General features: G+C 46.3%; 1 protein-coding gene across 3 annotated transcripts in view; it reads right to left on the bottom strand.

Annotated features, from left to right (window-relative positions):
- Positions 1-25,448, bottom strand: part of LOC130276496 (blastomere cadherin-like) — a 220,022-nt gene that overhangs the window by 19,537 nt on the left and 175,037 nt on the right. The window lies entirely within an intron of this gene.

Here is a 25,448-nt window from a genome sequence, read left to right as displayed (position 1 = left end):
TGCTGTAGGACGTCCAGGAATGTTTTTTTGTGGGATATGACAGGTAAGGGTAGAAAGTTAAATGTAGGTTTCTCAGAATCTTGTTTTAGTTGGAGATTCCTTAAAGAGTAGCTCCCACCATCTCACATTTATTTTACTCTGTCCCTACCTATAGGTAATCTATCCCTAACCCCCTCCCTGCCTTTAAAAAAAAATTTTGGCACTCACATAGCGGTCATCTGCACGTCTTCTTACTGGCTGCTCGTTCCTCTACCGGAAGCCGACCTTCCCAGCAGGCATCACGTCACTGACGCCTGCTAGGCAAAGACTTCCGCCCTCACTTCATCTATGCTGCGCTCGCGTCGGGAGCGTGCATAGATGATCTGCCAATCGCATGGCAGGCTGCTCCGGGGTCTCCTCCTCCCTGTTTGTCTGTACATGTGATACCCGGGGAGGAGGAGTATAGGAGTAGCCTGCATAGTGACAGTAGGGGAGCATCAGCCCGGCACTGATAACTAGTGTGCGCGCGCCGTCTCCACTACAGTGTACATGTCGGGGGCGGGGATGAATGGGCTGCGCGCGACTATAACCAGCCAATGCGCGCAGCCCCGGCGTTTAATGCGCTCGCTCCCTCCTGTCTGATTGACAGGCAGGGAGCGAGCGCAGCCGAAAAGAAAAAGGACTGATTTTGCCCAGCCAAAAACAGTCCTTTTTCTGGCGTGACGTCACGCCTGGCTGCAGCCGGCCACTAGGAGGGTGACCCCTAGTAGACGGTTTTTAAACTGGTGTCAGAAATTTAAACAGATTTGTAAATTAGTTCTATTAAAAAAATCTTAATCCTTCCAATACATTTTATGGGCTGTATTCTATAGAGGAAATGCTTTTCTTTTTGGATTTCCTCTGATGTCATGACCACAGTGCTCTCTGCTGACCTCTGCTGTCCATTTTAGGAACTGTCCAGAGCAGCATATGTTTTCTATGGGGATTTTCTCCTGCTCTGGACAGTTCCTTAAAATGGACAGCAGAGGTCAGCAGAGAGCACTGTGGTCATGACATCAGAGGAAATGCATTTCTTTTTTGGATTTCTCTTTAGTATACAGCCCCTAAAAAGTACTGGAAGGATTAAGATTTTTTAATAGAAGTGATTTACAAATCTGTTTATCTTTCTGGCACCAGTTGATAAAAAAAAAAAAAAAAATTCCACGGGAGTACCCCTATAATGAGTCTTTTACTGAGAAAAAAATTATTTCTGGCCACTTTGCCAAAAAGCCCTGATTGGTTAAGTGCTGCAGTGATTGTTTACTTTCTGGAAGTTTTTCCCATCTACACATAGAATCTTTGGAGCTCAGCCACAGTGACAATTGGGTTTTTGGTCACCTTTCTTACCATGCCCATCTCCCAAGTTTATTTAGTGTGGTGCGGTGACCAGATCTAGAAAGTGTCCAGGTTTTTTCAAAAGCTGTCAAATTAGGAATGTTTTGCACCTTTCTCCATATCTGTGCCTCCACACAATCCTGTCTCTGATCTCTACAGGCAATTTTTCCACTTCATGGCTTGGTTTTTGCTCTGATAATACATGGTCAGCTGTGAGCCCTTATATAGACGGGGCTGTGTCTCTCCAAACCATGTCCGATCATCTGCATTTACCATAGGTGTAGGAACATCTTAGAGATGATAAAGAGAAATAGGAGGCCCCCAGAGTTAAATGTCATGTGTCATAGTAAAGGGTCTGAATACTTATGTCCATGAAAAAAAATTTAGTTTTTTATTTTTAATAAAATTTGCTAAAATTCTTTGTCATTATGGGGTATTGAGTGCAGAATGATGGACTTAATTATAATTTTTTTTTATTGTAGCATAAGGCTGCAACATAACACGTGAAAAAAGTAAAAGGGTCAGAAGATTTTCCAAATGCATTGTAGATACAAATGTAAAAAAAAAAAAAAATAATTTACATCAGCCATTTGTGTTGTTCAGTCCTAATGGTCCTAGCTCAATGGAGCAGCTGTGGGGAATTGAGATAGGGGAATAAATTATTTATTTATATACCGTATTTATCGGGGTATACCACGCACCGGCCTATAACACGCACCCTCATTTTACCAAGGATATTTGGGTAAAAAAAGTTTTTTACCCAAATATCCATGATAAAATGAGGGTGCATGTGTGAGCGTGTATACCCCGATTCACCCCCAGGAAAGGCAGGGGGAGAGAGGCCGTCGCTGCCCGCTTCTCTCCCCCTGCCTTTCCTGGGGTCTAGAGCGCTGCTGTCGGCCCTTTTCACCCCCTGGTTATCGGCGCCGCTGCCCGTTCTGTCCCCCTGACTATCGGTGCCGGCGCCGATAGCCAGGGGGAGAGAAGCGGCGCCGACAGCCAGGGGGAGAGAAGGGGCAGCGGCACCCATTGCCGGCGCCGCTGCCCTGTTGCCTCCCCCCATCCCCGGTGGCATAATTACCTGAGTCGGGTCCGCGCTGCTCCAGGCCTCCGTCGTGCGTCCCCAGCGTCGTTGCTATGCACGGCGCGGCGCTCTGACGTCATGCGCCGCGCCGTTCAGCGCATAGCAATGACGCCGGGGACGCACGACGGAGGCCTGGAGCAGCGCGGACCCGACTCAGGTAATTATGCCACCGGGGATGGGGGAAGGCAACGGGGCAGCGGCGCCGGCAATGGGTGCCGCTGCCCCTTCTCTCCCCCTGGCTGTCGGCGATAACCAGGGGGTGAAAAGGGCCGACAGCAGCGCTCTAGACCCCAGGAAAGGCAGGGGGAGAGAAGCGGGCAGCGTCGGCCTCTCTCCCCCTGCCTTTCCTGGGGGTGTATCGGCGTATAACACGCACACAGACTTTAGGCTAAAAATTTTAGCCTAAAAAGTGCGTGTTATACGCCGATAAATACTGTATATATATATATATATATATATATATATATATATATATATATATAGTTGATCCCTAGACAACCTTGTTGAGGTCAGCTGAACCCACCACTTTTGGTGGAACTGGACAAGTTAAACAAATTTGTAAATTGATTCTATTTGAAAATTTTAATCCATCAAGTAATTATTAGCTGCTGTGTGTTCCAGAGGAAGTTGAGTTGTTCTTTTCAGTCTGACCACAGTGCTCTCTGCTGACACCTCTGTCCATGTCAGAAACTGTCTGGAGTAGGAGCAAATCCCCATAGCAAATGTCTTCTGCTCTGGACAGTTCCTGACATGGACAGAGGTGTCAGAAGAGAGCACTGTGGTCAGACAGAAAAGAAAAACAACAAAGAGCTCAAATTCCTCTGGAGCATACAGCAGCTGATAATACTTGCCTCAGATTGTAATAACTTTGTGTATAGACCACTATATGGCGGGAATATTTCCATCACACAGTCACTGACTATTGCACCATACAGGTACTGAATAAAACAACTGTACGCAGACTGGTATTCCCCCATACAGCTCCCATATAGACACCAACCTTACACAGTGTTGTAAACCATATAAGTGATTACAGTTACATCCAGTGTCTACTCTGATCAGAGCCATCTTCCTTCCTTTTCCTCTCCATTCGGCTATTATCGCCATGACAAATTCTTGCAGCCAAAACGCATCCCTTCAGCATCTGCAGAACAAACTTCTTAGGGCCCGAATTTTATCAGCCCCATCTCCACAATGTACACCATCTATAGTCCCTCAAACTGTAATAATGTCTCCCTAGTGTCTCACGCAGTAAAAGTGGTAGGTTGATAGATCCCCCAGTAGATACGTAGGGGAGGGGGAGATTTATCAAAACCTATGCAGAGGAAAAATTGCCCATAGCAACCAATCTGTTTGCTTCTTTCATTTTAAAAAGGGCCTGTTCAAAATGAAAGAAACGCTGATTGGTTGCTATGGGCAACTTTTCCTCTGCACAAGTCTTGATAAATCTCCCCTGTAGTTCCTTAGGCAGAAGCCCTTTATTTCCTTAGGAGCTCCCCCTTCAGTAGCCAGGTGTGTTCTTAGGCAGTAGCCCCCTCTCTGTCCCTGTCCCCAAGTAGGCAGGAACTACCCGCCCTCCCTGTCCCCAGTAGACAGCCAGTTCCCCCTTTGAGTCACAATAAGGTTAAAAAAATACCACTCGCCTGAAAAGTACAGCCTGACAAATGTCTTCCTTCTTCGATGAGTGACAACACTCCTGCACTGTGTCAGGGCAGAGGTGCGTACTCCTATTAGTGTAGGCCGTGAATCTAACACTGCCTGCAGCCTTTATTGTTGGCATTCAACTGTATGCAAATACCGTTGAAAGCACTAAAATATATTATAAATAGGGGTGATACCCTTGTAACGGTAGATGGCGGTGCCCCAGAACCTCAAAGTGGGCAAAAAAAAATAAAAAATGCACTCAGAGAATAAGTGTAGTAAAAAATCCCCAAAGCAAGGGAATGTCGAGATGTATATGGATAAAAAAATTGTTCCAAACTTACTATTTTATCCATATACATCTAGCTATTCCCATGCTTTGGAGATTTTTTTACTACACCTATTCTTTGAGCTCTGTTTTTTTATTTTTCTCTTTTGCCCCTATTTGACTCAGGAATACCCTGCGCTCTCCACGAGTGGATGTCTTTGAGGACAGAGAAGAGTTTACCTTTGTTATTATATGCTGGAATGACCTATTGGTGTTCGTGGAGGGGAACCATCATCTGTGTGGGCCCCCCACATACACCGGGTGAGTAACCATACAATTTGTGCTCGGGGCTTCAGGGGGTGCGGGCTATAGTAGTGTAAATGGGCTAACATATAGATGTTATGGACCTAAGAGAGTATGCATGTAATTCTAGCATCAATGTCTGTAAGTAAACCTATCTATACACAGTGAATGGTCATGGACAGATGACTTATAGGAAAGCTAAGAACCTACAATAAGTACAGTATAAGTACTGTGTATTACTGCACAGTGTAAAAGAACATGAAATGCTATCAAAATTCACAGTATATAGTATAAATATTATGAATGTGCCAAGAGTGCACATGCAGCATAAATGCTATGAATGTATGAACAACGAGAGCATATGACCAGTGTGAACACCATGAATGTATGAACAGTCTGACTGCTATAAGTGTAGAACAGTATTACTGCCATGAACGTATGAACAGTTTAAATGGCATGAGCGTATGAACAGTGTGAATGCCATGAGTGTAAGAACCGTATAAATGCTGTGGGCGTATGACAGTATGAATGCCGTGAGCGTATGACAGTATGAATGCCGTGAGCGTATGATCAGTATAAATGCTATAAGCATAGGGACAGTATAAAAGCAACGAGCGGTAGTGAGAAGCAATAAACGTATGAACAGTTAGAATACTGTGAGCGTATGAAACTGCATGATGCCATGAGCGTATGAACAGTGTAAATACCATAAGCGAATGAATATAGACGCCATGAGCATAGAAACAGTATAAGTGGCATGATTGTATGCACAGTATAAATGCCATGAGCGTATGAATAGTATGAATGCTATGAGTGTAAGAACCATTTAAACAGTATAAATTCCATGAGCGTATGAATAGTATAAATGCCAAGAGCGTATGAATAGTATTTAAAAAAGTGTGAACAGAGGGCCACGAGTGTATGAATAGTATAAACCTCCACGGGCGTATGAACAGTATAAATGCCACGAGCATATCAATAGTATAAACACTATGGCTGACATTTATCATTGTCTTTAGACTGTTTTTTGTGTCTAAAAAAGGCTCAATTAGGGTTTATTTGCACCTTTTTGTGCCTTTTGGTTTTGTGCCTTATTCTGCTGATTTTGAGTTGCAATCCACTGATTTTGGCAATACACATGATATGGAAGGGTTTTATGAACTGCACCTTTTTGTGAAAAGCCACAGAAAAGTCTCTAAAACTAAACCAGCCCAGATTTAGCTTAGCTTTTTCGTGTATGTGAAGAGAAATTTTTGAAAATGTGACCTCGCACAAAATGTATCAAATGCTCTGTGACCATTTATTAAATTTGGTGCTCCAACACATTACCAGCACACACACAAAAAAAAGTGTAGAAAAACGCTTCACTTACGCTTACAATGATAAATGCCGGCCTATGAGCGCATGAACAGTATAAATACTATGAGCGTACAAACAGTATAAATGCCGTGAGTGCATGCAACAACAGAATGCACAGAACAAATGGCGACACATATACACAGAACACATGCTACCACGCTTTATATTTATGATACTATGAAAGTAAGCACAAATAATGCTATAACTATGTACAGACTAAATGCTACAATGTGCGATAACTGTACTGACAAAAGCTATGGACGTATACCCCAGATGACTGCTCAAACGTAAGCTATAAATACTATAACATACAAACTAAATAGGTAATATTGAAAGCTATGAATGAATGCACAGAATACATGCAATGAATGTATTCAAGGTAAAAACACCACAAACAAAGTGAAAAATAAGTGTTATGAACATACGCACATACTAATTGCTATAACGTCTGCACAGCACAATAGTCCAGACCGAATAACAACTGTAAATGCTGAACATACACACAGAATAAAAGATATCACCTATCCACCGAATAACGTTGGTACAGAATAAAAGCTGTAAACTTAAGTAGGGGACAAGCTAAAATAATCATGATGCAACGCTGCGAACATGCATAATATGAAAACTATGAACGTGTACAAGAATACATGCTATGAATGTGTGATAAAGCAATGACTGTATCCCTGCTATGACCCTATGCAAATAAAGAACATGCATAGACTAATTGCTATAACACCTGCATAGAACAATTACTATAAAACCGGTGCAGAATAACAGCCAAATGCTATACCATATACAAAGAATAAAAGCTACCCCTATGCACAGGAAAAGTATGCACAGGACAACTGCTATGAACATAACAGAATAAATGCTATAGTGACTAGAGATGAGCGAAGTTACAGTAATTGGATTCTGCACCAGTCTAGCAGCTCAGTGGTTGCTGACTTTATCCCTCAGAAATGAGTTCAGCTTTCAGGTGCTCCGGTGGGCTGGAAAAGGTGGATACAGTCCTAGGAGAGAGTCTCCAGCCCATCGGAGCACCTAAAAGCTGAAATAATTTATGCAGGCTAAAGTCAGAAACTGCCGAGCCACGAGGTTTGTGACGAATCAAATAACTGTAACTTCGCTCATCTCTAATAGTGACCGTAAGCATGCTATAGTCAAATATACCTAAGAATCGTAGCGACCGTATGCATGTTATAAGACTTGCCGTGACCGAACGCCTGATACATGTGTTATGAAGTCTGTAAACCCAGTATAGAAACGTATGCAAGGTATGTGTTGTAATGTCCACATAAGGTAGAGATATATGCATGGAATAGTGATGTATGTGGTATGGTAGCGTGTCTAATGTATGTGTACTAGTGAATTTGCCTGATATGCTATGCAGAGTACGCATTATTTAACATACCCAAGGTATGGCCACATATCGCAGCAATGTGACTTTTATGGGTGGAGTGATGGGAAAGTACTATAGACATAAGAATGTCCTTTGGCATGCCATCAGCCAAAGTACATTCTTATGTCACTTTGCACTTCACTATATCATAAAGTATGCTCATGTATAAAACGTTACTATGAAGTGCCCTTTGGTGACCCCGCAGGCCGAAAACACGTAAATGCTGAGTGAAATGACTGTGCCCACATCCTGCATGCTGGTAATGAGCATCCCCTATGGAGATAGTAATCTATGGAAGAAATAAAGACTGTACCTACACATTAACTAAACCCTTCGTGGACTGAACACAGGAGCCAAACCAATGCTCCGCCCGACACCCAAATACAGATTACGGACAGTACTGGAGCATGGAGCTTGGCTACTTGATCCCAAACCAACCCCCCTTCCCAGTGGAAATCAAACCGCAGGTGACTCTCAGCAGCCCCCAGCAGGAGAAAGGCTGCAAGCAGATTGCAGAAATCTGTATTTAAGAAAACAGTACATAAGCGGAAGCCTCCGCAAAGGAGGCAAGCCATGGTCTTACCACACCGGAGGCCAGGCATCCCACCGTGAGGCAGCCAGTGGGCTGCCGGAGATGACGAGATCGTGCCGCCCGGCACAGCCCTCAGCAACAGCAAGGCCACGAGATGGGGAGTGGCTGTGCCAAGTACAAATGTGGCAGGAGATTCAAACTCCAGCCGCAGCCATGCCGCAAAACGTCACGTACTCCCGGCCAGTAGGTGCAGGGGCGTTATATTCTCCCGACCCCTACACACAAGTCCCAACACCCGCCTAGAAGTGAGTGTGTGTGTGTGTGATACTCATGCCCCTCGCACAAATGCAGCCTTATAGTCTTAACACATATCAAAGTATCGTCATCTGTTGGGATTTGAGCGCCACCTTCTCTTTGACTTATTTTGTTTTTACAACCTCAAAGAAGGACTCCAGTTTGTTTTATCTCGCCCATATCATGGGCAAAATCAGCAACTTTGATTATACCACCTCTGTGGTTTTCAATTAAGGTCTCGGCCTAGTTGAGCTAGCAGGCCTTAAAAAAGGAATAGAGGATGCAAAACAGCTGTTAACTCACCCATGTGTGTATGTTCCCTATACTTTTGCCTGCTGTGAAGTCCTAAAATGGCTATTACTTCTAATGGCTTTTTACTTATATCTTACATCCTGCCTAAACTAAACATCTTCTGCTCACATAAACCATGCAAAGATGAAGTTCACAGTATCCTCTACACCAGTATTTCCCAACAAGTGTGCCTCCAGCTGTTACAAAACTGCAACTCCTAGCAGGCCTGGAGAGCCGAAGTCTGTCCAGGCGTGCTGGGAGTTGTAGTTTTGTTGCAGCTGGAGGTACCCTGGCTGCAAAAACACTGGTTCACACTATTACCTAAACCTTCACACACACAGCATTTCTGAATGCTATTATTTTGCAGAAACAAATTAGAAGTGAGTACAGCAATTTTTCCATTGGAAGTCGAGGATCTGCCCTTCGCCCCCAAAAGTACTGGGCACCCACTTGTCAGTTCTGTATATATCCAAGAAGTGAACAGTGAACACTTTCCTGCCCGTTGTCTGTAGCTGCTCTCAGTATCGACCTACTTGTGTCCTTGAAGTTCAGCCAAAGCACTTCCTGCTGCCGGATGACACCGAACTGCTGAAATGTACTGACATAAAGGGGGAGTGCTGCACAGAAATGTTTCAAAGTATAAGCAGTGTATTCTAATAAAGTTACCTGAGTGCCCTGCAGGTGCTGATGAATGAGCTGCAGCCGGTGCCTGCTCATAGCAGAACGTGTGCTGTCCTGAGCCTGGACCTTTGTACTGTAAAGCTCATATGACCCCAGGGGTCTTCGTTAACATTTACCAACATGCAGGTGTTTTATCCTTGTTCTCTGCCTGCTGAGCTGTAGTTGGTTGTAGAGATAGATCAGTGACCCCAGAGACGACAACCATGTTTGCAGTGGTATTGAAGCGCAGCCTAATTCAGTTCAGTAGAACTAAGTTAAGCATAATACAACTCATGAACAGTTGTGGCCGTGGCGTATCTGGAGGGGGTGCAGAGGTAGCAGTTGCACCTGGGTCCAGATACCTGAGGGGCCCCATAGACCCCTTTTCCGCATAAGAAAACTCTTTTCTTATAACTTATAAATGACAGTTGGGGCCCAGGAACATATTTTGCACTGGGGCCCGTAAAGCTTCAGGGTCTATTCACATGTATAGTATCCTGCACAGGATTTGAAGATGTACTCTGTCATTTAGTTTACATTGGAATCTACAGCAGAAAATTCTGCGCATCAAATCTGAGCAGAATACTGTATGTGTGAATTCACCATTAAGCTATGCCTCTGGGTGTGGTGCTGCATTTTGTGACAGGTTGTCATTCAGTTTTATGAGCCAAAACTGGAAGTGGATCCTGCAAGAAGGAGGCAACTTGCACTGCATGTGATATACCCTTAGTATGCGTTCCCACCTGGTGTATTTTGCTGCGTATTTGCTGAATATTTGCTGCTGCATATTTTCCTACCCATTGACTTCAATGGGAAAATAAAATACGCAGCAAATACGCCAGGTTGGAACGTACCCTTAGGGTGCGTTCACACGCTATTACTAGCAGCGGGTTTCACGCTGCGGGAAACCTGCTGTGAGTTACACTACCATTGATTTGAATGGGTCCACAGACAGTCCACAATAGTGTCAGATTTGCTGACTGTCCGCGGACCCATTTAGATCAATGGTAGCGTAACTCACAGCAGGTTTCCCGCAGCGGGAAACTCGCTGCTAGCTACTAGCTTGTGATCGCACCCTTAGTGTGGTTTCTCACACAGCACTTTTTGAAAATTTAAGGAAGGGGCTTCTCCGTTCTTCTGGATCCACTTGTGAGGGGGGTTGTCAGTTTTCCTTATCTCTTCTCTCAGGCTAGGATTTCACTCAGGTGGTGCCAGATGGTGCTGGCTAATCACAACTCTCAGTGACAAATATAAATCAGTGATGCGAATTTCTATACACATAACTGGCTGGGATATGTAACGCTGAGCGCTCCGGCCCCTGCTCCTGGACCGGAGCGCTCACTGCGTTTGTCCCCGCAGAGTGCCCCGGTCAGACTCACTGACTGGGGACACTCTGTTTCTGTCACCGGCAGGGAAGCGGTCCGCGCTGCGGGATGTCCCCGCCCGCGGCCCATCCTCACTTACTCGCACCTGCTTTGACTCTCTCCTCTGCTCCCCGGTCACGTGGTTCCCGGCGCGCGCGTCCCTGCACTATAGGGCGCGCGCACGCCGGCAGTGTAAAATTTAAAGGGCCAGTGCACCATTGATTGGTGCCTGGCCCAATCCAATAATAGCTGTCCCTATAAATGTATCCTGCCCCTTCCTCCCCTTGCCGGATCTTTGTTGCATTTGTGCCCAAGAGAAAGCATTTACTGTGTACTCCTTGCCTGTTGCCGAACCCGTTGCTACGACTACCGCCTCTGAATCTGTGCTGCCTGCCCTGACTTTTTGCTACGTCTGACTACGCCTCTGCCTGTCCCTTCTGTACTATGCCTATCTCAGCAGTTAGTGAGGTTGAGCCGCTACCGGAGGACACGACCTGGTAGTTACCGCCGCAGCAAGACTATCCCACTTTGCGGCGGGCTCTGGTGAAAACCAGTAACTACTTAGAACCGATCCTCCGGTATGGTCCACGCCATTCCCTCACTGACACAGGGGATCCACTTCCAGTACCGCTTCCTGCTACCAGTCCGGATCCTTACAGGATATAGCAGGGATTGCGGAGCGCTGCAGAGTGCCGCACGCTTCTCTGGATCAGAAGTCCGGATCGCAACGGGTCTCAAGAGTAAGATCCAGTGCGATCTGTCCATAAGTGCAGGTAATACAGCTCCCAGCACGTAACAGAGCCTGTTCCATGCTAGGAGTATTGATAGTACCAAAATAATATCAGACATATAATTAAAGGAGTAGTCTAGTACAGACTACTCCTTTTGCATCCTTCCCGGGCTGCAAAAAAATATAAAATAAACTTTTACTTACCTTCCTGCTTTCCCCCGGAGCTCCACAACAGCTGATCGGTCGGCAGGGCTGTTTTCTTCCTACTTCCGTGTACAGGGATCATCACACGGCCCTTCAGCCTATCACCGGCCAAGGCGGGACATCGCTGCGGCCGCTAATAGGCTGAAGGAGCGTATGACGATTCGTCCACATGGAAGTAGGAAGCAGACAGCCCGGCCAACCGATCAGCTGTAGCGGAGCGCCGGGGGAAAGCAGGAAGGTAAGTGAAAGTTTATTTTTTTGCCGACCGGATAGGATGGAGAATGAATAGTCTGCACCGGACTACTCATTTAATAAAGTATCACAGTAGTTAATATAAATCACATTTTATAAATCACATTATTAAAATACATTATAATAAAAAAGTGTTACAAAATTGATATATGAATCCAGGTAGAGAAAACAGACATGGCCGTACATCCACAATTTTGTATTTTGATCTAATTGCTTCTCAGCATAAATTCAAAAACGAACAGGTTGTTAGTATACATTTTGATGAAAAGGTACAAGCCCACTGGCCACGTCAAGGCCACCTATTAAAAGTGGGTCCCTAACGTCCCTAGCATAAAATGGCGTAGCACTGGGCGGCGACCACCACCGCCGCGACACTAGTGCCCACAGGGTGAACGAACCACTGGCAGAGCGGCCCCAATGCCACTCAAACCAGTTTCTGGGCCGCACCTCCCCACAGACACGGCGCCGCGGCAGCAATGGACGCCGCACAGCACCACACCAGTGGGAACAAGGTGTAAAAGCTCACTTACTATATGCTCCCAGTCAGACTGGGAGGCTGCCAGAAAATGGAAGGGCCCTGTGTAGCTACCTGCTACTTATATAGGGTTGGGCTGAGGGGGTGGGGCAGAGTGCAGGCAAAGTGAAAAAATCAAAAAAGAAGGGGATAGAATACACAATCTGAATCCAGGTAGAGAAAACAGACATGGCCGCACATCCACAATTTTGTATTTTGATCTAATTGCTTCTCAGCATAAATTCTTATTACGGCCCAGAGACTGGTTTGAGTGGCATTGGGGCCGCTCTGCCAGTGGGTCGTTCCCCCTGTGGGCACTCGACGCCCAGTGCTACGCCATTTTATGCTAGGGACATTAGGGACCCACTCTTAATAGGTGGCCTTGACGTGGTGAGTGGGCTTGTACCTTTTGATCAAAATGTATACTAACAAATGTTGCAATGGCTTTGTGTATTGTATTATAAAATTTCTTGAAAAAATTAAATAAAAACCATTTGACCAACAACCTGTCAGTTTTAGAATTTATGCTGGGAAGCAATTAGATCAAAATACAAAATTGTGGATGTATTCGGCCATGTCTGTTTTCTCTACCTGGATTAACATTGTGTATTCTATCCCCTGCTTTTTGTTTTTTTCACTGCCTGCACTCCTCCCCACCCCCTCAGCCCAACCCTATATAAGTAGCAGGTAGCTACACAGGGCCCTTTCATTTTCTGGTAGCCTCCCAGTCTGACTGGGAGCACATGGTAAGTGAGCTTTTATACCTTGTTCACACTGGTGTGGTGCTGTGCGGCGTCCATTGCTGCCGCGGCGCCGTGTCAGTGGGGAGGTGCGGCCCAGAGACTGGTTTGACTGGCATTGGGGCGCTCTGCCAGTGGGTCGTTCCCCCTTTGGGCACTGGTGTCGCAGCGGTTGTGGTCACCGCCCAGTGCTATGCCATTTTATGCTAGGGATGTTAGGGACCCACTCTTAATAGGTGGCCTTGACATGACGAGTGGGCTTGTACCTTTTGATCAAAATGTATACTAACAACCTGTTAGTTTTTGAATTTATGCTGGGAAGCAATTAGATCAAAATACAAAATTGTGGATGTGCGGCCATGTCTGTTTTCTCCACCTGGATACACACACACCCATTTTTAATATTACCGTCTACATTTTTCGTCCGCTGCCCGCTCACATAAATTGGTCCCTGAATGAAAATTAATAAAAATGTGGTTCTAAAAAGTATAAACTTTGTTCCCTACACGTTTTTCCATCCCTACTACATCATTTTTTTTAAATGGTAACCCATGAAATTTTATTAAAAAAAAACCTAACTCCATTCCTTTTTTTAGATGCTAAAGTCAAAAAAAAGACTAAACCGCCTGCAAAAATGGCAGTGTTAAAACTCACATGGCTTCTTTTGCGGCGTTTTTTTTTCACTCCCATAGACTATTATTGGAGAAACGCCAATATTTTCAAGAAAAAAACCCATAGTCTTTACATGAGGTCATTTTTGAAAATCGCCCACTGAGCCCAAAATAACTGAAAAACACCAAAAGGATAAAAAAAAAAAAAAAAGCCAAACTGAAAAACGCCAAGTTGCATTTTTGTTGCGGTATCATCCATGTACTCTCACGTTTTTGTCACAATTGGTCAAATTTCTAATAACATGCAAAAACAACATGGTAACTAGAAATAGATATACCTGGGCAAGTGTGTTACTTCTCGGTGAACATATGACACCAGATTTTTATGCATTCATAAGAAATGTACTCACGACTACCACATTCTGGTCTTCTCATATATGTCTTCCTTTATTTGCATGGTTTTGCATTCTTAGATATACAACACTTCTGTTATTGGGGTACGATGATCCACATCCCAGATAGGTAAGTTGACAAATACCTCTGCTCCAGCCTGCCGCGCTACTTGGCGGGGAACCACCCCCTTAATCATGCACATGCCCAGGTATATCTATTTCTAGTTGCTGTATATGGTGCACGATAGCACCAGTTTACCTGTGTACTAACATTGGTGGAAACTAATGAAGATTTAATAGTTGTGTAGAGTAACCATAAGTGATTTAAAAACATGGTACCACAACAAAACTGCAACGTGTGAACACAGCCTTAAAGTATATTTAGATGTAGCGGTCAGGTCTCTCTGCTTATAACTGCAACTGCTCCAAAATCATGGAACATTGCATTGGATTTGCTATGATTTTGCAATAAAAAATAAAAAATAAAAAAGCATTTAGCCACATTTTTGCAGTTTTTGTGACAGTAAACTGAGACATGATGACTACATCTGAATATATCATAAATAAACAACACATGGAAATCTCGAAAATAAAACTACCCATTATATGCCAAAAAAAACCTGCAGCAGCCACAGCATAAAGCTGGTCCTTTTTTTTTTTTTTTTTTTTTTTTTTATCTTGTGAATAATGATGCGGCTAAATGTTTTTTTTTTTAAAAGCCAATAGTGGCATTTTAAACATTCTAAAAACAAGGTTTTTTTTGTTTGTGGGGTTTTTATTTAATAGTGGTTTTGTGTTTTTGAATGTAGCAGACTCTAGGTATGGTGTGTTTTTCAGCCATTTTCACACAGGCCTGCATTAAACAGTATACAGCCAAGTCTGTTTAGCACAAAAACAGATAACAGATGAGTTAATGGGGCAGTATTGTATTCAGAGGCACAGTATTGTATTTAAATGCACAGAATATGGCAGTATTATATTCAGGAATACAGCATGTAGCAGTATTGTATTCAGGATCAGATGGCTGTGTTGTATTCAGAGGCACAGCATTGGTTAGTATTGTATTCAGGGGCACAGCGCTTGGTGGTATTGTGTTCAGGGGCACAGCATGTGGCAGTATTGTATTCAGGGGCAAAGCACGTGGTGGTATTGTATTCAGGGGCACAGTGTGTGGCAGTATTGTATTCTGGCACAGCATGTGGCAGTATTGTATACAGAGGCATAGCATCTAGAAGTATTATATTCAGGGCAAAAGTATGTGCCAGTATTCTATTTAGGGGCACTATTTGTGGCAGTATGATATGTATGTGTAACGTCAGCGCTCCAGCCAGACACGCTGGGCGTGAGCGCTCTCCTGTTATGTCCCTGCTGCTGGTCCGTCACTCACCTTCCTGGTCTTCTGTGTTCTCAGCCCCGGCACGCATGCCCCCGCCTCCTAGGGCGCGTGCGCGTCAGAGCTCTTACATTTGAAGGGCCAGTACGCCCTTAATTAGTGAAATCACCTGCACCGTCTGTTATAAGTATCAGTTCCTCCCATGACTCCTGGCCGGATCTTTGTTTCCCTAGTGCCAAGTGCACGAGTGAAAGCTTCTGTGTTCCATTGTTCCTGTTTATCCGTGTATCTGTTCCTTTGTTCCGTGACCGTACCCTGCTACTGTGCCGCCTACATTGACCATCAGCTATCCTGACCACGTCTTGTCTGAATCCTTCCTTACCACTCTTCATCCCAGGGACCTGTGTGGACGGGTCATGCCACGGGTAGTGACCTGGGTGCTGCCTGCCGTAGCAAGACCCTCCCGCTTTGTGGCGGGTTCTGGTGAAAATCAGCGGCACCTTAGACTCCGCTACCTGGCGTGGCTCACGTCATCATCCACACAAGCCCAGGGGATCCACCTATATTGTGCCAGTCCGCGGCACTTTCTCAAAGACTGTTCTATAAGTCCTCTGTGTCTGGGAGAATGCTTGCATCTTGGACAAGTAAGAGTGGCTTATGTAGATGTGAATATTACCACTCCTCGTCTGATGATCCCAACGCTTCAGCATTTTTGGACTCTGGTTCCGCTGGCGACTTCATTGGTGCCTCCCTGGTTCAGAAACTTCGCCTTCCAGTTACTCGTCTTGCCAAGTCCTTGTACATTTCCTCTGTTAATGGACTAAATCTGAACTGTAAGGTGCTATACCGATCAGAACCTCTCATCCTGCAAGTAGAAGATTTGAATAAGGAAAAAATGTAGTTATATGTGCTGCCACATTGTACTTCAGAGCTTCTTCTCGGTCTTCAACTTCATTCTCCTCAACTACACTGGAAATCTGGTGAAATCACATGCTGGGGACAGTTTTGCCAAAATCATTGTCTTGTGCCGAACCAGTCCAAAACTCTTTCTTCACCTCCTCGTAGGCCTGCTAACAAAAACTTCAAAGCTGACGCTCTCTCCAGGTCCTCCGATGTTGCAGGATTGAACTCCACGCCAAGGCATAATATTCCTCCTGAGCATTTGATTCCTGTAGCTACTGTCTATCTTCAACAAGTTCCACCTGGAAAATCTTTTGTGCCTGCTAAACTGAGACGTAAAGTCTTGAATTGGGGACATTCTTCTTGGCTGCCTGGTCACCCTGGTTAACGGAAGACTTTTCAACTTATCCCCTGTAATTACTGGTGGCCACACCTTAAGCACGATGTCACAGATTTTGTTCGTTCCTGTGTCACCTGTGCCCGTGACAAAATTCTTTTACAGAAACCTGCAGGTCTCTTATAGCCTTTGCCCACTCCAAAAAACCCTTGGTCTCATAGTGCTAAGAACTTTATTACCGATCTGCCACCCTCCTATACTCCGGAACCTTCTAAATTCCAAGAAGAGGAGGAGACCAACTGTCACGAAGCCGGCTGGCAGGTAGTGGATCCTCTGTGCCAGAGAGGGATTGGCGTGGACCGTGCTAGTGGATCGGTTCTAAGTCACTACTGGTTTTCACCAGAGCCCGCCGCAAAGCGGGATGGTCTTGCTGCGGCGGTAGTGACCAGGTCGTATCCACTAGCAACGGCTCAACCTCTCTGACTGCTGAAGATAGGCGCGGTACAAGGGAGTAGACAGAAGCAAGGTCGGACGTAGCAGAAGGTCGGGGCAGGCAGCAAGGATCGTAGTCAGGGGCAACGGCAGGAGGTCTGGAACACAGACTAGGAACACACAAGGAAACGCTTTCACTGGCACAATGGCAACAAGATCCGGCGAGGGAGTGCAGGGGAAGTGAGGTATAAATAAGGAGTGCACAGGTGAACACACTAATTAGAACCACTGCGCCAATCAGCGGCGCAGTGGCCCTTTAAATCGCAGAGACCCGGCGCGCGCGCGCCCTAGGGAGCGGGGCCGCGCGCGCCGGGACAGGACCGACTGAGAGCGAATCAGGTACGGGAGCCGGGGTGCGCATCGCGAGCGGGCGCCACCCGCATCGCGAATCGCATCCCGGCTGGAGGTGGTATCGCAGCGCCCCGGGTCAGTGGATCTGACCGGAGCGCTGCAGTAACGAGAGTGTAGCGAGCGCTCCGGGGAGGAGCGGGGACCCGGAGCGCTCGGCGTAACAGTACCCCCCCCCTTGGGTCTCCCCCTCTTCTTAGAGCCTGAGAACCTGAGGAGCAGACTTTTGTCTAGGATATTGTCCTCAGGTTCCCAGGATCTCTCTTCTGGACCACAACCCTCCCAATCAACTAAAAAAAAAGTTTTCCCTCTGACCTTCTTGGATGCCAGAATCTCTTTGACGGAAAAGATGTCCGAGGAGCCGGAAACAGGAGTGGGGGAAACAAGTTTGGGAGAGAAACGGTTGATGATAAGTGGTTTAAGAAGAGAAACGTGAAAGGCATTAGGAATACGAAGAGAAGGAGGAAGAAGAAGTTTGTAAGAGACAGGATTAATCTGGCACAAAATTTTGAAAGGACCAAGATAGCGTGGTCCCAACTTGTAGCTAGGGACACGGAAGCGTACATATTTAGCGGAGAGCCATACCTTGTCTCCAGGAGAAAAAATGGGGGGAGCTCTTCTTTTCTTATCAGCAAACTTCTTCATGCGTGATGAAGCCTGTAAGAGAGAATTTTGGGTCTCTCTCCATATGGTGGAAAGATCACGAGATATTTCATCCACAGCGGGCAAACCAGAGGGCAAGGGGGTAGGGAGGGGGGGAAGAGGGTGACGGCCGTACACCACGAAAAATGGGGATTTGGAGGAAGATTCAGAGACTCTGAAGTTATACGAGAATTCGGCCCATGGTAGAAGATCTGCCCAATCATCCTGGCGGGAGGAAACAAAATGTCGTAAATAATCACCCAAGACCTGGTTAATTCTTTCTACTTGTCCATTGGATTGAGGATGATATGCAGAAGAAAAGTTTAATTTAATCTTGAGTTGTTTACAGAGAGCCCTCCAGAATTTTGACACGAATTGGACGCCTCTATCCGAGACGATCTGCGTGGGCAACCCGTGAAGACGAAAAATGTGTACAAAAAATTGTTTAGCCAACTGAGGCGCTGAAGGAAGACCAGGAAGAGGGATGAAATGTGCCATTTTGGAGAATCGATCAACGACCACCCAAACAACAGTGTTGCCACGGGATGGGGGTAAGTCTGTAATAAAATCCATACCAATCAGGGACCAAGGCTGTTCGGGGACAGGCAGAGGATGAAGAAAACCAGCGGGCTTCTGGCGAGGGGTCTTATCCCGGGCACAGACAGTGCAGGCTCGCACAAAGTCCACGACATCCGTCTCCAGAGTCGGCCACCAATAGAAGCGAGAGATGAGTTGCACAGATTTCTTGATGCCTGCATGACCTGCGAGATGGGAGGAGTGACCCCATTTGAGGATTCCGAGGCGTTGGCGTGGAGAGACGAAGGTCTTTCCTGGAGGAGTTTGCCTGATGGAGGCTGGAGAAGTGGAGATCAGGCAGTCAGGAGGAATGATGTGTTGCGGAGGGAGTTCTACTTCCGAGGCATCCGAGGAACGAGAGAGAGCATCGGCCCTAATGTTCTTATCGGCAGGCCGAAAGTGAATTTCAAAATTAAATCGGGCAAAGAACAGAGACCACCTGGCCTGGCGAGGATTCAGCCGTTGGGCAGATTGGAGATAGGAGAGGTTCTTGTGATCGGTGTAAATAATAACTGGAAATCTTGATCCCTCCAGCAGATGCCTCCATTCCTCAAGTGCTAATTTAATGGCTAGAAGCTCTCGATCCCCGATGGAGTAGTTCCTCTCCGCCGGAGAGAAGGTCCTAGAAAAAAAACCACAAGTAACAGCATGCCCGGAAGAATTTTTTTGTAGAAGGACCGCTCCAGCTCCTACTGAGGAGGCATCAACCTCCAATAGGAAGGGTTTAGATGGGTCAGGTCCGGAGAGCACGGGAGCCGAAGAAAAGGCAGACTTGAGCCGTTTAAAGGCGTCTTCCGCTTGAGGAGGCCATGACTTGGGATTGGCATTTTTTTTGGTTAAAGCCACGATAGGAGCCACAACGGTAGAAAAATGTGGAATAAATTGCCTGTAGTAATTGGCGAACCCCAAAAAACGTTGGATAGCACGGAGTCCGGAGGGGCGTGGCCAATCTAAGACGGCAGAGAGTTTGTCTGGATCCATTTGTAGTCCCTGGCCAGAGACCAAGTATCCTAGGAAAGGAAGAGATTGGCATTCAAACAGACATTTCTCTATCTTGGCATAAAGTTGATTGTCACGAAGTCTCTGAAGAACCATACGGACATGCTGGCGGTGTTCTTCTAGATTGGCAGAAAAAATCAGGATATCGTCCAGATATACAACAACACAGGAGTATAAGAGATCACGAAAAATTTCATTAACAAAGTCTTGGAAGACGGCAGGGGCGTTGCACAGGCCAAAGGGCATGACCAGATACTCAAAGTGTCCATCTCTAGTGTTAAATGCCGTTTTCCATTCATCCCCCTCTCTGATGCGGATGAGATTATAAGCACCTCTTAAGTCCAGTTTGGTAAAGATGTGGGCACCTTGGAGGCGATCAAAGAGTTCAGAGATGAGAGGTAGGGGGTAGCGGTTCTTTACCGTGATTTTATTAAGACCGCGGTAGTCAATGCAAGGACGTAGAGAGCCATCTTTTTTGGACACAAAGAAAAATCCGGCTCCGGCAGGAGAGGAGGATTTACGGATAAAGCCCCTTTTTACATTTTCCTGGATGTACTCAGACATAGCAAGAGTCTCTGGGGCGGACAGAGGATAAATTCTGCCCCGGGGTGGAGTAGTGCCCGGGAGGAGGTCAATAGGACAATCATAAGGCCTGTGAGGAGGTAGAGTCTCAGCTTGTTTTTTGCAAAAAACATCCGCAAAGTCCATATAGGCCTTAGGGAGACCGGTTACAGGGGAACCACAGAGTCACGGCAAGGGGTACTGGGAACCGGTTTAAGGCAGTCCTTGAAACAAGAGGGACCCCAACTCTTGATCTCCCCAGTGGACCAATCCAGGGTTGGGGAATGGAGTTGAAGCCAGGGTAGTCCAAGGAGAATTTCGGAAGTGCAATTGGGGAGGACCAAAAATTCAATTTTCTCGTGATGAGGTCCGATGCACATTAGAAGGGGCTCCGTGCGGAAACGTATGGTACAGTCCAATCTTTCATTGTTTACACAATTGATGTAGAGGGGTCTGGCGAGACTGGTCACCGGGATGTTGAACCTGTTGACGAGAGAGGCCAAAATAAAATTTCCTGCAGATCCGGAATCCAAGAAGGCCATAGTAGAGAAGGAGAAGGCAGAGGCAGATATCCGCACAGGCACAGTAAGACGTGGAGAAGCAGAGTTGACATCAAGGGCTGTCTCACCTTTGTGCGGAGTTAGCGTACGTCTTTCCAGGCGGGGAGGACGGATAGGACAATCCTTCAGGAAGTGTTCGGTACTGGCACAGTACAGGCAGAGATTCTCCATGCGGCGTCGTGTCCTCTCTTGAGGTGTCAGGCGAGACCGGTCGACCTGCATAGCCTCCACGGCGGGAGGCACAGGAACGGATTGCAGGGGACCAGAGGAGAGAGGAGCCGGGGAGAAAAAACGCCTCGTGCGAACAAAGTCCATATCCTGGCGGAGCTCCTGACGCCTTTCGGAAAAACGCATGTCAATGCGAGTGGCTAGATGAATGAGTTCATGTAGGTTAGCAGGGATTTCTCGTGTGGCCAGAACATCTTTAATGTTGCTGGATAGGCCTTTTTTAAAGGTCGCGCAGAGGGCCTCATTATTCCAGGATAGTTCTGAAGCAAGAGTACGGAATTGTACGGCGTACTCGCCAACGGAAGAATTACCCTGGACCAGGTTCAACAGGGCAGTCTCAGCAGAAGAGGCTCGGGCAGGTTCCTCAAAGACACTTCGAATTTCCGAGAAGAAGGAGTGTATAGAGGCAGTGACGGGGTCATTGCGGTCCCAGAGCGGTGTGGCCCATGACAGAGCTTTTCCAGACAGAAGGCTGACTACGAAAGCCACCTTAGACCTTTCAGTAGGAAACTGGTCCGACATCATCTCCAAGTGCAGGGAACATTGGGAAAGAAAGCCACGGCAGAATTTAGAGTCCCCATCAAATTTATCCGGCAAGGATAGTCGTAGGCCAGAAGCGGCCACTCGCTGCGGAGGAGGTGCAGGAGCTGGCGGAGGAGATGATTGCTGAAGCTGTGGTAGTAGCTGCTGTAGCATCACGGTCAGTTGAGACAGCTGTTGGCCTTGTTGCGCTATCTGTTGTGACTGCTGGGCGACCACCGTGGTGAGGTCGGCGACAACTGGCAGAGGAACTTCAGCGGGATCCATGGCCGGATCTACTGTCACGAAGCCGGCTGGCAGGTAGTGGATCCTCTGTGCCAGAGAGGGATTGGCGTGGACCGTGCTAGTGGATCGGTTCTAAGTCACTACTGGTTTTCACCAGAGCCCGCCGCAAAGCGGGATGGTCTTGCTGCGGCGGTAGTGACCAGGTCGTATCCACTAGCAACGGCTCAACCTCTCTGACTGCTGAAGATAGGCGCGGTACAAGGGAGTAGACAGAAGCAAGGTCGGACGTAGCAGAAGGTTGGGGCAGGCAGCAAGGATCGTAGTCAGGGGCAACGGCAGGAGGTCTGGAACACAGGCTAGGAACACACAAGGAAACGCTTTCACTGGCACAATGGCAACAAGATTCGGCGAGGGAGTGCAGGGGAAGTGAGGTATAAATAAGGAGTGCACAGGTGAACACACTAATTAGAACCACTGCGCCAATCAGCGGCGCAGTGGCCCTTTAAATCGCAGAGACCCGGCGCGCGCGCGCCCTAGGGAGCGGGGCCGCGCGCGCCGGGACAGGACCGACGGAGAGCGAGTCAGGTACGGGAGCATCGCGAATCGCATCCCGGCTGGAGGTGGTATCGCAGCGCCCCGGGTCAGTGGATCTGACCGGAGCGCTGCAGTAACGAGAGTGTAGCGAGCGCTCCGGGGAGGAGCGGGGACCCGGAGCGCTCGGCGTAACACCAACTGTAACATCAGCGCTCCGGTGCGGCTGGGATTCACGTGCCCGTCTCCTGTACGCCCTTAATTAATGAATTCTGTTTCAATAATTTTTATTGAAATAATTTTTTCATATTTTATAACAAATAAACAATTCAAACATCCAAACACTGGACAGTAATGTCACATGCGAAAGCCGGTGACCCCAAAGGGCCATGCGAATCACATTTGCTGAAAATTAGAGAGGCCTTACATACAGGTATTAAACACGCCAGTAAAAAGCAAATACAACATCATAGAAACTAGAACATAGTAAGTGAGGAAGCAGTTCACGTACATAAGATTGTCAATCAATATAAGTTGTCCAATATAAGCCAAACATAAATGGTACATGAAAATAAAGGAAAAACATTGTCCGATGAATCTTCTTAGAGCCAAACGGTCCTATATTATCTAGGAGCGTTAGGTTAAAGATTGCAGACCTTATATTATGTTTTATTTCTCAAGTCAGCTAGGAAGAAATCCTAGAAACCCAGTGGAGGAGGTGTACATATTCAGTAAGTTGTCAGGGTGTATCGGTCTAAGGAACTATCATCACTTCTAAATATGAACTGTAGAGTGCGTTGAGGACACCCAGTTAGCCCATCTTCAAAGCTTGAGTACATGCCGTTGCCTAAAGCTATGGTCTTTTCATACATGCAAGTAGTATTTATTTTATGCACTACATCTATGATGTAGGGTACTGTCTGGGATTTCCATTCTCTGGTAAGTGTGATCTTGGTGATAATGCAAATAATACTGGTTAAGGCTTGTAATTTTGGTGGTATACAAGAGAATTCTATGAATAGTAGAGCTAGTTGAGGGGACCAGTCAATTTGTATACCTAGTACTTCTTCTAGCAGTGTTTTACAAGAAGCCCAAAAAGGTCTAATTGCTGGACATTCCCACAGTATGTGTATGAGGGTTCCCCTTAGCCCACAATGGCGCCAACACACGGGAGAGAAGTTGGGATATATGCGTGCGAGCTGTTCAGGCGTATAATACTATTGCAGGACTGTTTTGGACAGGGATTCCACAGATACACATTGAAAAGCTTTATGTGCAAATTGAAAGGCCCTGGTCCAATCATTTTCATCTATGTTGATGCCCAACGACCTCTCCCATGTGCGGAATGGATGGGATCTATGAAAGCGGGTGTTGTTTGTGACAGTGGAATATAGCAGACTTAGCCCCTTCAAATTACTATCTATAAAAGCAAAGGTCGCTGAATGGGGATGTATGCCTGAAGGGGTTAGCTTATTCAAGAAATGTCGCATTTGTAGAAATCTCTTTTGTGAACGTGATATTTAATTTGCATTCCCTGGAAGGCCATCAGACGACCATCGTCAAGTAAGTGTTTAACGTGCGTGATACCAGGGAGAGCCCATCCCCGTACATCTAATTGGGGGATAGATGCTTGAATAAAAGTGAGGGGTAGGGAGGCAACTGAATGAAGCACCACTATCAGCAGCTGTTTCCTTTAGGTATGTTAGCCAAGCTGAGTAAGCAGCTTTAATAATAGGATTATGTAGCGGTAATGGAAGGGTGACATTCCAAAAAGGATACCACAAAACGTCTGCGATTTGATAAGGAAACGGGTAGGTGTGTTCGATATGTACCCAAGATATTTCTATGCGCCCCTTCCACCAGCCTCGTAAGGAGCTAACTAGTGTGGCGATATAGTACCCATGGAGATCTGGCACTCCTAGTCTTCCCGCTTCTCTAGCTTTAGTTTTTGCTTGCGGTCGGGAAACCGCATACGGCCGAAAAAGCAGCCGACCGGAGGCTGCGGTTCACTCCGGTCGGCTCATAGACATACATTAACTACGGTTCCTGAATACGACTGAGTGCGGGCACCGCGATTAAGCCCCGCCCACCCCTCCTCCCAGCCGTATACGGGAACCATAATTACAAACCGTAGTGTGAACCCAGCCTTAATCGAGTCTTCCAGGGAGGGGGGGGGGGTGCTATCTTGTAGATTATATAGAGAGGAATAAAATACTTGAAAGCCATCAGCTATATCCTCGCCACACGTAGGGTGTGTTAGATGAGCTATGCGGGATCGGTTGTGTCTTTTTTTTAAGTGAGCTGCTAACAATTTGCCTGCCTTATCATTTTGCGAGTAATATTTCGCCTTGGTTTTGCTAAGATTTTTTCATATTGAAATAAAAGCAGACCTTTAAGTTCTTGATGGAGTTCTGTGATCTGGGAAGCCAAAACCGAAGAGGGGCAGGCTTTGTTTTGGATTTCCGAGGTACAGAGTGGGCCATTTATATGGATAAACCTTCCACTTCCTGTTTGTGGCACATTAGTATATGTGAGGGGGGAAACTTTTCAAGATGGGTGGTGACAATGGTGGCCATTTTGAAGTCGGACATTTTGAATCCAACTTTTGTTTTCTCAATAGGAAGAGGGTCATGTGACACATCAAACTTATTGGGAATTCCACAAGAAAAACACTGGTGTGCTTGCTTTTAACGTAACGTTATTCTTTCATGAGTTATTTACAAGTTTCTCTTTGTTTACAGCCATTGACATGTCATTGAGGTTAACACGTGGGGAGCGGATAGAAATTGTGTTGATGTCTGGTGAATGCAGTAACCGGGTCATTGCAGCAAATTTCAATGCAAGACACCCTACGAGACCACCCATCTCCCATGCTACAGTTAGCAAACTGTTTGCTAAGTTTCATGAAACTGGTTCAGTGTTGGAGTTGCCAAAATGTGAAAGCATGAAATCTGTCACTAAATGAAGAAACATCAGTGGCTGTCCTAGCTTCATTCAGCAAGAGCCCACAGCGTAGCACTCGTCGCATGTCACTGGAGAGTGGCATTAGTCAAACATCCCTTTGGCGGATATTAGCTATTCACAAATGGCACCCTTACAAACTCCAGCTACTGCAGCATCTCAATGAGGATGACCCAGATCGGTGCACTGAATTTGCAGAATGGGCAAAACAAAAATTGGAACAG

Source organism: Hyla sarda, chromosome 6 (assembly GCF_029499605.1).
Source record: "Hyla sarda isolate aHylSar1 chromosome 6, aHylSar1.hap1, whole genome shotgun sequence".
Taxonomy (NCBI): Eukaryota; Metazoa; Chordata; class Amphibia; order Anura; family Hylidae; genus Hyla; species Hyla sarda.
Note: the sequence above shows the minus strand (reverse complement) of the source record. Positions and strands in the feature narration are given on the sequence as shown.